General features: G+C 38.9%; 1 long non-coding RNA gene across 1 annotated transcript in view; it reads right to left on the reverse strand.

Annotated features, from left to right (window-relative positions):
* Positions 1-7,187: 7,187 nt before the first annotated feature.
* Positions 7,188-15,798, reverse strand: part of LOC111092189 — an 80,936-nt gene continuing 72,325 nt past the window's right edge. The window contains exon 5 of the long non-coding RNA XR_005377562.1: positions 7,188-10,797. This is a non-coding gene — a long non-coding RNA (uncharacterized LOC111092189). The remainder of the gene's footprint in view (positions 10,798-15,798) is intronic.

A 15,798-nucleotide genomic window follows, 5' to 3' on the forward strand; every position in this document is an offset into this window, starting at 1 on the left:
ATTTGATAGAGGAATCAGCATTTGCTCACTTTTGAAGAAGTTCCACCTAACATGTAATAGTTAACAAACCATTAAAAATAACCATTTTATTCTCACATGGCAGAGATTTTTCTTATATCTGAGGGACCATGAAATGAAGGATCTAATCATTGTATATTTTCCCTTTCAAAGCTTTAAAAGTAGAGTCATCTCCTATTTCTGCTCCTAAAGGTACAATATTGAGGTCTGTCATTTGCTGGTAAAAAAATGTTGGAAGAAAGAATGATATGGGGGCAGTGGGTATTATTTCAATATGGTGCTTTTCTTTTAAGAGACCAGAGCAAGGGATCCCTGGGTGGCGCAGTGGTTTGGCGCCTGCTTTTGGCCCAGGGCGCGATCCTGGAGACCCGGGATCGAATCCCGCGTCAGGCTCCCGGTGCATGGAACCTGCTTCTCCCTCTACCTGTGTCTCTGCCTCTCTCTCTCTCTCTCTCTCTCTCTCTATCATAAAAAAAAAAAGAAAAGAAAAGAAACCAGAGCAATTGAGAGGCAGGTAAGCATAGAGGAGTAGTTGGTATATCAATAAAAGAATGTTGTTAAAGACCTATTGATTCCTCCCTATTTAAGTGATTCTGATATAACAACTCATGGAAGATCACTTGAGTGAGTGTAATGTGAGGGTTTTTTAAAAAGATTGTATTTACTTTCATGAAAGATACAGAGAGAGGCAGAGACACAGGCAGAGAGAGAAGCAGGCTCCATGCAGAGAGCCTGATGTGGAACTCGAACCTAGGACTCCAGGACCATGCCCTGGGCCAAAGGCAGGCGCTAAACCACTGAGCCATCCAGGGATCCCTAATGTGAGTTTTTATTTAAGACAGGGGTAGAAAAGGTGTTGGGATACTTCCCAAAATGATTCTGTGTGACTCTTTAGGTTTGTTGACTTAAAACTCATCCTTATCCACACAGCTGGCAGCGCTGCAACTTGCATCAGAATATATGAGTATTTCTAGTAGTCTAGTCTCAGAAGGTCTGTTTACAGTCTCATTGTTACCAAAAAGTCACCTTCTACATGGGATTGTTAGAAATGAGAGAACCCAGACCACTATTGTTCACAATCTAATGTCCTCATCATACTAGAGTTCTGACCTTTAATTTTCTAGTTTGGCTTTTTCCCTGAACTTGGGGCCCAAGGATGGACGTCAGGGGATCTCTGAACACTCAAAATTCCATGAAAACATGTTGGCTTGGGTGTATGTATGTGTGTGTGTGTGTCACCCAATGTTGGGTGACAAGAGGGTCCATTGCTTCCATCTAGGTCTCAGAGTAGTTCTGTAACGCTTACTTGAGGAAGGGCAAGAAACAGCTACAGAAGAAATGTCTTCTATAATGTGCACCCAGCTCAACAACAAACACATTTACCCTTTCTGTCCTCTCAAAGTCTCTGTGAGGATGCAGCCTCATCCTCATCTCACTCCATGTTCCCCTCTGTTTCTTCTCTTTTCTTTGCTTTATCTTCTCCCTTGAAGCATTCTTAGCTCCCTATGAATCATGTCTGGGTGGTTTCTGATGAAATTATTCCCTTATGGGTATTAGCTGCAGAATATATTATCTCTTCCAGCAATCTTTTGCTCTACATTTTTTTTTAAAGTGAGAGTTTATAGAAGAATGAATGTGATAGAATTTCAGACACTGTGGTCTCTAGATTGAAATTACTTAAGTGCCTCTCCTAACACTTTTTCCCATTCCACCAGCAGGTGACAATACTGTGCTGCTTACATGTGTGGCTGATTCCAAACAAGCCATTTCCTTAAGTTACAGGAAGTTGCCAAAAGGACACTTGCTAGTTCACCAGGAAAAGCAGCAGCCAAACTTGCTAAGACAATGTCTATAATAGTCAAATTGTGGAAGGAGCTGAGATGTCCTTTGACAGATAAATGGATAAAGATGTGCTACATATATTCAATGGAATATAACTCAGCCATCAGAAAGGATGAATACCTACCATTTACATCAATGTGGATAGAACTGAAGGGTATTATGCTGAGGGAAGTCAAGGTGAGAAAATGATTATCATATGGCTTCATTCATATGTAGAATATAAGAAATAGTGCAGAGGACCATAAGAGAAGGAAGAGAAAAATGAAGGAGAAAAAAATCAGAAAGGGAGACTAACCATAGGAGAGTCTTAACTCTGAGAAACAAACTGAGGGCTGCTGGAGAGGAGATGGGTAGAGGGATGGTGTAACTGGGTGAGGGGCATTAAGGAGAACTCTTGATGGAATGAGCACTGGGCATTATATGCAACTGATGAATCATTGAAAACTACAACTGAAACTAATGATGTACTATATGTTGGGTAATTGAATTTAAGTTAAAAAAACTTACTGAGAGTAAATAAGTGTGGGCCAATTTTCATGTTAATTTGTAATCTGATCACGTACTCTTATCTCTAAGTTGTACAATTATACCTCTTTAGTAACCTCAGACTGTAGAAGAACCTGTGTCAGTGCCCTTTCTACAAAGAGAAAAAGGCAGAGTATGGCTAGAATTGCTTATCTTGCTTTTCCTAAAATACAGAAAAGCATATCCAAAAGAAAGTACAGGCAAGAAGTGATGGGCGCTTTCCTTGCTCACATTTCATTTCTCTAGCACAGAGCAGCCTTTAGCCTGAGAAAAGGAAGAAGCCCCCAGACTGCCTTCCTGCTTACCCACACTGACATTCTCATGGGAATATTCGAAGCTCTCCCAGCACCCTGTCCATTCCCTTTCTTCAAACATACACCCCACATCCCAAAGGGTATTTCCAAACTTGTTTAGGCATCAGCAACTTCCTCCTGGAGAGGAGACTGTAGCCAATTATCTGTTGACAGTTCTGAGAAAAGTGTCTATGTGTAATAAAACTGCTTAAAGATGCCTGCAAAGAAGAATCACTTTAGACCCTCTCCGCAGCTTCTTTGAGTCTCCTGTGACACTCCTGAAACCTAATCATCTTCCATATTTTGCCTACATTTCTGAGCAACAGTGGGGGAGGGTGTCTCTTTTCCATTATCATTAATGGGAATTGGGAGCACTTAAGAGGAGGCAAGCCTTTCCCTAGAGATGTAATTTCATGCATTAAGATATCAAAACATGAGAGAATACACATTGATATGTGGTGGATTCATAGGATTGGCTCTATTAACACTAATGGGAATGAGGCCCGTGTCTCCCCGCCACGCTGACTGGACAGTTATCTAAAGCCTGGCGCCTCAGGAGGCCCAGGCTTGATGACTGACCTCACCCTTGCATGTAGTTTCCTTTGTTTTCAAAACCAGCTGGATAAATATGGCAGAGGCCCTTGATTGAATATAGATACCAGGTCCTCACCCTGGCAGCAGGCAGTCTGTGGTATGGCTTTAGATGAATGCATGAGACTGACTCCATAAACCACATAAACATGAGTCTAACCCATTTATGGTAACACTTTTCAGAGAACAGACAAAGCAAATTAAGGATATCTGTTTTCCTAGTGTTAAAAAGGAGACAGAGACAGCAGGCCCAAAATGGAACCATTTATGCTAAACCCCAAGACTTAATACTTAACCTGACTGCAGCCTCAGCTTCTCCCAGAAATGCGATCTTTTACCAGCCAACCTGGAGTTGCTTTGTCAATACTAGGAGGTAATCCCCGATAGATCCCTTCCATTCCCTTGCCAAAAACAGAGCTTTCTTTACTAACTACCAGTTTCCTCTCTCTCTCTCTCTCTCTCTCTGCCTTTAAAAGCCTTTCCTCTTCTGTAGTTCTTTGGAACTCCTTTCTATTTGCTAGATGGGATGCTGCCTGATATGTGAATCATTCAATAAAGCCAATCAGATCTTTGTAATTGAATTTTTATTATTTAACTCTAGCAAGGAGATGCAAAATCCTGAACCTCAAAGATCTACACATGCTACAGACTCAAGTTACCTAGAGGACCAGCTATCCCATGATGGGATCACTGTCTACATCATCCTCTCTCTTAGGGTAAGATTTGTAACTTAACTTGCCTTTCCTTTGATGTCTTTCCTATGTCATACTTTCTGATATTCTCTCCCCACTTAAGATTTTGTATATCTAATATTCACTTGATTACAAAATCCCAGACCCCTCACAAAAAAATTATGAGGAGGTATATCATCTTAAGGAAGATGACAATATGGTCAAAGTATTCACAGTCATTAGTCAGGAGAAATAATGATCAAGGATCTAGAAAAAAAGAAACAAAGCAGTAAAGTATAGCAATTAAAACCATGGAGTTAGACATTCCTGAGTTCCAATCGAATGTTTAGCATATAATCTTGACCAAGTCGTTTAATGTCTCCTGTTTTCATATCTGTTAAAACAACAACAAAAAATCATGTCTACCTTGTAGGATTGTTGGTAAGCTTTGGACTGTAACCTATAGCCACAATAATGCTGCATAAAAAAATATGCACAAAACCTCAGTGACTTAACAATAACATGTATTTTTGCTTAAGAATCTATGGGTTGGCTAGGAGGCTCTGAAGATCTACCTTGGGTTTGCCTGATTTGGGCTGGCTTGCTTATGCACCTTTGATGAATTGGTTGGTCAGTCAAGTCTGGCTAGTCAAGGATGACCATAGGTGGGGTGGCTCATCTGTGCTCTATGTGATCTCTCATTATCCAACTGTACCCCACATTTGTTCTCCTGGTGGCAGAGATCAAAGAGAGAGGGCAACAGTGCACATGGCCTCCTAAGGCTTGGAGTTGTTATACAATCACTTCCACTGCATTTTATTGGCCCAAGCAATAGTCACATATTTAAACTCAAACTCAAGGGGGAAGGAAATAGATTCCTTCCCTGGATTAGCATTGCTATGACATCATTTTGCAAAGGGTATGGTAAAGAGGAATAGGAGACAGTGGCCATTTTCCAGTCAATTGTCCATAAAGCCAAATGAACCTGCTCATGTGACAGTCTTAGCACAACACCACACACACAGAAAATTTCTCTATAAAATATATCTATTGTTAAACCATTATAAGCATAATATAATTCCTAGTTATTCATGACATAGTATTTTATCTTGCACATTTTATTTGTATCTTCACATTCCTTCATGCCAACCTCTTCTAGATTCATTGTAACTTTCTCTGGTCTTAGCACACAAATGACCAATTCTGCTTGGCCTTAGTAGCCTGACTGCAAGTTGCTTTCCATAAGAATGTCAGGCCCTCTTCACAGCTGAAATGTTGGTTTGTCTCATGACATCTGGACTAATGTAAAATGCTACACTGTGAGGCGTGGGACCTGTCATCCTGAGGAGCTGCTAAATCAGTTGGATGAACAAATTGCATGTGTAGAAAAGCCAGTGCTCTATGGGGCCACCTTTGACCAGCGGAAGATAGGACACAGGAAGGAGCAAATAAATAAATGTCCACACCTTAATCTGTTATGGACTGTTCTATGAGCAGAATCTTTATAACTCCTGTCCAGAGACATCATGTGGCTCTGAGCAAACACACCTGTCAGGCAACATACTGTATCTATTCACAGATTATCATGAAGCAGTGACTAGTAAAGTATCCCTATTATCTTGTTTTCTACCTATCCCTGCACTTTCTTTTGTCTCCTCCACCCACAATGCCCTGGGTCTGAATCTCCCAAATAAAGCTTCGGCACTCAATCCTTGCCTCACGTTCTGTTTCCAGGTAATTCTGGCTAAGTACATTTATTATATATCTTGTGCATATATTATGTTTATTTTATAAATGACTTAAAGATAGGGATCCCTGGGTGGCGCAGCTGTTTAGTGCCTGCCTTTGGCCCAGGGCGCGATCTTGGAGACACGGGATCGAATCCCACTTCGGGCTCCCGGTGCATGGAGCCTGCTTCTCCCTCTGCCTATGTCTCTGCCTCTCTCTCTCTCTCTCTCTGTGTGTGTGTGACTATCATAAATAAATAAAAATTAAATAAATAAATAAATAAATAAATGACTTAAAGATAAATAATAATGTACTGATATTTGTCTAATGATTGAAGCTTATAGGAATAACTTCTGTACAACCACTTATGCTAAACCCCACCAAGACTTCATACTTAACCTGACTGCAGCCTCAGCTTCTCTCAGAAATGTGATCTTTAACGAGCCAACCTGTAATTTCTTTGTCAATACTAGGAGGTAATCCCTGATAGACCCCTTACATGTGTCTTCAGTCCACTAATGAGGAGAACTCAGATCCTTTTTGTGGTTAAGTAATAAGGTTGCTGTGTAACAGATTGGAAAGCAGGCATTAAAGTGGGGATTTGGAGGAAATAAAAACAGCTTTAGTGCCACAGTTAGTACTGGTTTTAAGTTGGGTGAGAGTTATTCATCTGGAAATATTTGGCAGAGCAGGTTGGATGGGTGGAATGACTAAAAGGACTAGCCAGAAAAGCTCTACACTGCCCACACACAAAGCCCAGAATCCAGAGAACCAAGGGCTTTATCATAAAAGATTCTGCATTTTCCAAATAGGACTCAATTATTCTCCTTCCATCCCTTCCTTAAATTCGTATTTCTCCCTTCCCTTCACTGTGACAGAATGTCTAAAGCATTTCCCTACATGGAGAAACAAAAAATGAGAAAAACAAATCTTCTCAGACTACAGAAATGAACTAATAGGGGAGGGAGGTTTGTTCCCTCCTGTCACTACCCCCAGATCCTACAGATTCTTATAAGAGATATTCAGAGAGTTTCAATATCTTGGATATCTGAGAAGAACTAGATCTTCTTACATTGAAGGGGGTGGGGGTGGGATGGACATTATCAGAGTCATGATACTGTAAAGTTATCTGTTAAGTTATACTTTAGTTGGCGTGACCTCCTTAGTTTACTGGGAGAAATTAAAAGATAGTGTTCAGAACATGAGTTTGAGAAGGAGCCAAATCTGAGTTCAAATGTGAGTTGTCATCCTCATCACACTTGTGGCAAGGTTAAGCAAGTAGTATCATTGACCTTTTTTAGTATTATAATTGGTTAAAAAAAACACACACACAATCCTTTAGACTAGTGTCTTAGGCAAGATACCCCTGAATAAGAATTGATTTGCAAGCAATTTTTTAAAAAAATATTTATTTATTTATTTATTTGAGAAATAGTGAGAGAGTGATCATGAGTGAGGGTGGGGAGAGGCAGAGGGAGAGAATATCAAGTGGACTCTGCACTCAGCATAGAGCCTGACACAGGGCTCAATCCCATGACCCTGAGATCATGACCTGAGCTGAAACCGAGAGTTAGATATCCAACTGACTGAGCCACCAAACTACTCCAATGCAATGATTTTTTAAGGAATTGCTATCAGAAAAGACTGATGAAGGAATGAGGGAAGCTGGTCAAAAAGGAAGAAGCCAAATGATGATGGAGAGTGTTCAGGTAAATTCCCAACTTCAGCTGATCCCAAAGGAAGCTCTGGAGTATAAATTGCACTCCAGAGTTTGTGTTACCTTCAGAGAAAATGAGCTGAGCTTCCCTATTTCAGTACCAATCAGTAAGGCTCACCTCCTCATTCATAAAATCATAATCATATCTATATCATTGCTTTACTTGAATCCTAAATTCTACATGTGTAAAGCACTTAGCAAAATTCCTAGTGCAAGGTAAGAACATGACATGTGGTAGGTTGTTTCCAATAATGATTGTCACTATTATTGAAGAAACTGAGCAAGTTGCTCAGGTATCACACACCTAGCCAGAGCAGAGCCTTGAAAGAGGACATATGCTTCATTCTTTCCCTGCAACTCCCCTGAGGAGTCACAGAAACTCTTGGCTACATGCTTATACTCTGGATCATTGGGTACCCAAGTGTCTTCTTCTGGGTGGTTCTATTCTAAAGTCAATTAGAATTAAAATGAAGAGTTAGAAATGAAAGTGATTCTGTCATGTGTTGGTTAGTACTGTTCTGAAAATCTGAACAGAAAAGGTCAGATAATTCAAAATGTATTCATCCATATGGGTGCATTCACATGGAAGCAAAGTTGAGTCGGAAATATTTCACATTGACCAGTGTAATATATTCATTTGAAAGTAGAGCCTTGTCATCTCTCATTAAGTTTTTAAAATACAACTAGTACATGGTAAAAAGGATATATACCATGTAAATAAATTCATCTTCTTTCCTGAGACTATTCAGCACTTTTCCATCATTCTTCACCCTCATTCTGTGTGTTTTGCTTCTAATAAAGAAGCACCCATGTGCCTCTTATTGGATAAACATTCTTAAACTACTCAAACCATTTTGCCTGCACACTATAGCCAGAAGAGCTAAGAGTCTATATTTGCCAGAGAGAACCTTTACTGATGACTGCTTGGTGCTGAACTGTGAAATCCCAATTCCCTCATCATAGGTAGGACAAATTATGAAGCTCCTCTTGGAGTCGGGCTAAGCTGGGAATTCATGTGAGATTTCCCCATCCTCATTTAGTTTCTTTGTGTTCCCTATTAAGCTTCCCTCACTCCTTTACTGGTCTTTTCTGGGAGCAATTTCATAACAAATCACTTCTAAATACAGCTTTGTCTAAAGTCAACTTCTGGAGTTCTGACCTAAGCTGCTAATGCAAAAGGATTTTCTTAACCAATGTAAGACCAAGTTAGCCACATTGCATAATAAAAATTAACATTTTTTGCATGACTCTTATTTATCATGAAAGTGTAAAGCAATCTATAGGTTATAGCATATATGGGCTAAGTTTACAGATAAAAAATAAATTATAAGATAAATACTAATAAAAGCTAAGTAACCTATTCATAATCACACAGCTAGTTATGACATCTTGATTTAGACTAGTTTGGCAATAAAGCTTTGACTCTTAGCCAGTCACCACCTTTGAATCCTTAAACTTGAAATGGAGAAAGTGTGAAAGAAGATCCTTTAGTTCTTATTCCAAGAGGCATCCATTTCAACCTCTGGATTAATTGTCCAAAGAAATTGTCTTTGCTTTCAGATTCTCTGCTAGGTCAGCCTTGTGAATGTTTCTAGATTTTGCCTTATATTCCATAGAGGAAAGTGTAGACTGACATTTCACTTGCATTTTTATGCTTGTGTTACTTAGATCTTCTTAGAGACCCCGTTGAGTCCCAGTACTAGCTGCCAGTGATTCTCCACTAGGGAGTGGGTTTTAAAATTATCACTGACCATAAAGGCTCATTCACCAGAAATGTAATATCCCTGAAATCTGACCTTCTTGAAGTTCAAAAGATAGTATCACTAAAGTGAAAAGAAATCCTTCTATGTAGGGTTGATCTTACTGACTATAATGAGGATCAGAGTTTCAATCTGCTCCCCAAGTATGCTGTAGTAAGGAAGAAAGGAAGAAAAATAAGAAAGTGGAGATGAGGCTAATTCAGTGGAATTCAGTACGACAAATGTATTGAAGGTCTTTTGCCCTTATTCACTTCATTATGCTGGGGCAGCACCCCTGCCATCTCCTTTTCAAACTCTACTATAACTCTTGCAACTACATTCAGCACAGCAACAATACTTCACACTGATTCTAATGATAATACTCCCTTGATATTTCTCCACCACTAATAAAATCATTTGGAATCTATAAAGCTAATGGTCATAAAAAGTAGTGAACACAGATGCATAGCCAAAAGGAAAATATCCAGGGACTAAGAATGTTTCATTGTTTCCTTGGCTCTTTCCCTCCTACCATGTATTAACTTAACCAACAGTAGATAGTAGATCATTGGGATACCTACGTTTTTGGGTAGAGCTTCACCCATATTGAATCATGTGAAAGATACAATACTAGGTGCAGGTATCATCTCTCCTGCAAGAAGCTTAGAGTCTAGACTAGAGGTTAAGACTTCTGAATTGATTGACTTAGAGTCTAGACTAGAGGTTAAGACTTTTGAATTGATTGACTAAGCATGAAATATGTAGAATCTATTCATGATTGTATAAGTTTAGTGGATGAAAAAATCAGACTGATCAGGGTAAACATTGTGAAGGAGGTTGATTTTGTTTTTTGTTTTTTAAAATCTTTTTTTTAAGATTTTATTTATTTATTCATGAGAGACACACAGGGAGAGACAGAGAGAGAGAGAGAGGCAGAGACACAGGCAGAGGGAGAAGCAGGCTCCATGCAGGGAGCCTGATTTGGCGCTCAATCCCTGGCCCCGGGGTCACGCCCTGAGCCTAAGGCAGACGCTCAACCTCTGAGCCACCCAGGCGTCCACAAGGAGGTTGATTTTGAACAGCTGCTTGCTATGGGCAGGCTAAGAAACAAGAAAAGGCATCCCCATGCTTAATGTCTGCATAAACAAAGGAGTGGCAGAAAAAATTCAGAATACATATCTGACAACAATGGACCTACATTGATAAAGGGTTCATAACAAAAACTTGAGAGATTTAAACTAGAGCTAAATTGCCTTTCAAATATTTTTGAGATGTCCAAGGCTTCCCATATTAAACACTCATTAATTTCTGTTTAACAAATTATATTACTAATCTATTTTTTGTATAACAAACCCAGTGATTCAAAACAACCATTTTGTTTACTCATAATTCCGTGGATAAGCAGTTTGAGGTAGGTTGAAGTGAATGGTCTTCTGTTGGTCTAGTCTGGGGTCATTCATGCAGCGTTTGTCATTCTGGCAGCTCAGATGAGATTAGGTGGTCTTGATGGATGTGAATATATGCTCCTATTTTGGAGACAGTCTAAAACTATGGATTCATTAATGTTGAGGGAACAAGCTCCATTCACCACACTTTCTCCATCCCCCAGACTTTGCACTAGGTTGCATCTGGCTCATGGACTCTGTGGTTCCATCAGTGTCATAGTGAAGATTCTAAAAAAGATATTGAGAGAGCTAAGGGTTATGGATCTAAAGGCAAAACGTTTACCATTCTTTTACTATAAAGAAGAAATTTTGAGTAAGATTTCAAACTTGGAGATAAATCTATGCTATTTATCCAACTTAAAAAAAAAATCATCCAGTGCCATGAACATTCTGGAATGGTTAGGCTGAGAGATGGTCAAACTATCTTGTTCTGTGCCCTACAAGAAGACATGGAAGGAGTTGATGGTTTTAGAAGAACATAGCTATGATGAACCTGAACACTAGTGGTAACATTTTTAACTCAGTGGAGAGAAAGTAAATCTGTGTGTTTCTAGTATATGTCTGCAGGATCTGGCATAGATATGGAAAGGACATCTTTCTCCCTTTGGGCTAAAACACAAGACACATAGCATACGAGCAACACCTTTTCTCCTTAACACCTACATAGGGATTTGTCATACCTGCCAAGTAATATATTTTCATTTACTTTTAATATTGAAAATCTAGCTCCTTAACCTTCTGATATTTGAAGAAAAAATGTCATTTAGTGGCCTGAAACAAAAAATGTCATTTAGTGGCCTGAAACAGAATCTCACTAAATGGTGCTGAAACAAACTGAAAATTTTCATCTGCTGTCTAAAAATATCTAAGAGAGTCTTTTATTAATTTTTATTTAAATTCAATTAGCCAACATATAATACATCATTAATTTCAGATGTAGAGTTCAATAATTCATCAGTTGCATATAACACCCAATGCTCATCACCAAGAAAACCTTTTTATACAGGGAGAATACATTTGTTGCCATAGTCTGTCTGCCTACAGCAGCTTTCCTAAAGGGTGGGGACGGTCCTCAAAGTGCTTCAGAAATGTTAATTTATTTATTCCTCAAATACATTAATTAATATATAAAGAACAAGAATTTGTTGCTATTTTTTTAAAAGAGCCACATTAGCATCTGTCCATATCCCCATTGGTCCTAACCCTGTGGTGCACATTGACCTGACATCCAAATGTCACCATTTGCATCTATTTGCCCAAGGGCTTCTCTTGCCACTGCATTTCTCTCCCTCTACACACAGCAGGCTGAAATGACTAGAGAATTAATAGTCCCCAGGAGCAGCCATCAACCAAAGACTGACAAATATTAAAAATCAGTATGCAGCACCTCCCCTTACCTTAACCTCTACCTTCTGGTGTGATAACTCTGAGCCTCATGTTCTACACCATCTCCAGCGTTCCCAGTGGGATGGAGCTCCAGTTACCCACACTGACACTGAAATACAGAGAATAACCTGAATCATCTGCCTTGCTATCCTGGTGCTTCCTGGGGTTGCCTCCTAACTAAATCACTCATACTCCAATACTTGTCTCATATTCTGCTTCTGGGGAAAACAAACCAAGGCAAACAGTGATGCATAGAATAAAACTGTTTGCCTTAAATTAAATCAGATCTAATCTTCAGCTTTGGGATTCAGAACACCTTCCATAAGATCTTGTTTTCCTTTCTATATTTAGAATTGTCAGGTTTATAAATTAGAAAAGACTTTAGAAATTTTATTCCAAACCCCCCATTCTACAGATAAGGAAGCTGAAAGTCAGAGAGGTAAAGAAGTTGCTTCTTGGGGAAAAGTAGTCCATTTTTTCATTCCTAGCACAGCACTGTCCACACTAAGCCACACCATATTGATTATTTTGAGAGCATCTCTATGTCTTTCCTTTTTTTTTTTTTAATTTTTATTTATTTATGATAGTCACAGAGAGAGAGAGAGAGGCAGAGACACAGGCAGAGGGAGAAGCAAGCTCCATGCACTGGGAGCCTGATGTGGGATTCGATCCCGGGTCTCCAGGATCGCGCCCTGGGCCAAAGGCAGGCGCCAAACCGCTGCGCCACCCAGGGATCCCCTCTATGTCTTTCCTTATTGAGTATGATACAATCAAAATAACATGGTCCAATAAGGGAGAGAGACAAATTTGCAGATAGCAAGAAAAGCAGACTAGACTAAGGAATAGGGAGCAAAAATGGGTAAAGGGGAGTGGGAGGTACAGGTTTCCCACTACAAAATGAGTAAGTCATGAGGATAAAAGATACAGCACAGGGAATATAATCAATAGTATTGTGACAGCCTTGTATGGTGACAGCCCACTAGCTACACTTGTGATGGGCCCAGCATAACATCTAGAATTGTCAAATCACTATGTTGTACACTCAATATTAATGTAATATTGTACATTAACTATACTTCAATAAGAAGAAAATAATAAATAAAAATAAATTTTAAAACAAGGAAAAAGTAAAGGAAGAAAACAAGTTAGCTTAGCAGTCAAGGCTAAATAGAGTGAAGTGATTCTCAGTTTTGGACACACATTAGAATTACACAGGGGTGCTTTTAAAAATACTGAAGCCTGGATACCTTCCCCCAGATATCCTGATTTAATTTCTTTAGTATGCAGCCTTGCATTGGGATTTTTTTAAAAAATGCTCAGTTTACTCTAATGTGAACCAAGATTGAGAACCACCAGTCTAGTGTACCAAACTGTGCAATGCTTCCTTTATTGAGATAAGAAATCACATTGCTTCAAGTAGAAACTCTCAGAAATCAGAAGAGGCTCCAGGGATATTAAAACATGAAAAAATAACAGAAGAAACTATAAAAATATTGGTATACTTTAAAGGATTACATTTAGCATTTGTAGAGAGCACTGGGCAATATCATTACACACTAACTACAGTACATGTTATAGGCCAAATAATGGTCCTAGAGTTGTCTGCATCAAAATCCCCAGAACCTGTGAATATGTTACCTTACTGATAACTGAGATTTTTGAAAATATGATTAAGGTTCCATAAATGGGGAGATTATCCTGGATTATCTGACTCTTGTAATCACAAGAGTCCTTATGAAAGGGAGGCAAGAGGGTAGGAATCACAGAAGTGAGGTGAGAAGCAGACGCTGGAGTAATGCCATTGCTGAAGGGGGCCAGGCACCAAGGAATGCAGGTGGCCCCTTGAAGCTGGAAAAAACAAGATGGATTCTCCCCTAGAGCTCCCAGAATGGATACAGCCCTGCCAACACCCTGATTTTAGCCTTCTATGACCCATTTTTCAGACTCTGACATCCAGAACTGTAAGCTAATAAATCTGCACTGTTGTAAGTCCCTAAGTATGTAGTAGATTATTGCAATGACAGTACCAAACTAATATGGGGCTTGCAGTGTGGTCTATTCAATGAAATACAATTTTAAAGTTGTTTGATAAACATTTTTTTTTCCATTCCCATTTCCATGAATAATGCAATTTAAAGATATGACTGAAAGCCTAAAACGAGAGCCCTTTCTGATGACTGTGCAGTCCAAGCCATATGACTCTCCTGGCCCCAATGATAAGCCCTGCCTCCAAGGACATATGATGATGTTGAAGCTGATAGCAAATAGGATACAGGCTAATTTTTGTCTAAATGATGCCCAAAATAGAAAATTAGAGGTTCTGAATGATCATTTGTTCATTTATTTTTCTACTCTTCTATTAATCAATTTATTTATCCACTCAACCAGTACTTTTTGGCTTCTGTTACTATGTTGGGCAGGGGTGTGATCTAGTGTAGTTAGGATTCCAGATAAAACACAGTAGGCCTAGTTAAACTTGAATTTCAGAAAAACAAACAATAGTATGTGTATACCAAATAATGCATCATATTAATATTATAATATTTGATGTTCACTTGAAATTCAAGCTCAAACTGGGCATTTTATATTTCTTTTTGCTAAATCTAACAACTCCGAGTATAGTGGTTCTCGGACAGAATTCCAAGACACACCATTGTGTTACTGGTAATTAGTTACTACACTTTGTGAATGACCTATGTTTACAAAAACTTAGACCTGGTTCTCTTTAGCTGAATTTATACTAATATGGAGTTTGTGTCAAAAGAGAAGACTTGACTTCTTGTCAGAATAAGAAGGAAAAAAGCAAGGCACACAATACTTGAGCAAACCCCTGGGAGATGAAAGAGCCATGCGTTTTGAAAGGTAGAAGATAAAGGAAGAGCGTGACTGATGCCATGTATATTTCAGAGGCTCGTGGACCACCTTTTGAATTCTGCCCCATCATCCACTAGCTGTGTGATTTAAGGGAAGTTATATTTTTCTCTGAACTTTTGGGGCTCTTTTCCTATAAAATTAGAACACTATCTTTCACTCTTCACAAATGACATGATACTCTAGGTTGAAAGCCTTAAAAGACTCCACCCGAAAATTGCTAGAACTGATACAGGAATTAAGCAAAGTGGCAGGATATAAAACCAGTGCACAGAAGTCAGCTGCATTTCTATACACTAACAAGGAGGCAGAAGAAAGAGAAAGCATGAAAGTGATCCCATTTACTATTTATACCAAAAACTGTAAGATACCTAGGAATAAATCTAACCAAAGAGGTAAAGGATATATACTATGAAAACTATAGAATATTTATGAAAGAAATTGAGGAAGACATAAAGAAAGGGAAAAACATTCCATGCTCATGGATTGGAAGAAAAAATATTGTTAAAATGTCTATACTACCAAAAGCAATGTACACATTCAATGTAATCCTTGTCAAAATCCAACAACATTTTTCACAGAGCTGGAACAAAGAATCCTAAAATTTGTATGGAACCAGAGAAGACTCTGAAGAGCCAAAGGAATGTTGAAAAAGAAAACCAAAGCTGGAGGTATCACAATTGCAGACTTCAAGCTGTATTACAAATGGTGATCATCAAGGCAGTGTGGTAATGGCACAAAAACAGATACATAGATCAATGTAACAGAATAGAGAACCCAGAAATGGGCCCTCAACTCTATGGTCAACCAATCTTTGACAAAGCAGGAAAGAATATCCAATGGAAAAAAGTCTCTCAACAAGTGATGTTGGGGAAAATTGGACAGCCACATTCAAAAGAATGAAACTGAACAACTTTCTTACACCATATACAGAACTAAGCTCAAAATGGATGAAAGACATAAATGTGAAAC

Source organism: Canis lupus, chromosome 24 (genome assembly GCF_011100685.1).
Source record: "Canis lupus familiaris isolate Mischka breed German Shepherd chromosome 24, alternate assembly UU_Cfam_GSD_1.0, whole genome shotgun sequence".
NCBI lineage: Eukaryota > Metazoa > Chordata > Mammalia > Carnivora > Canidae > Canis > Canis lupus.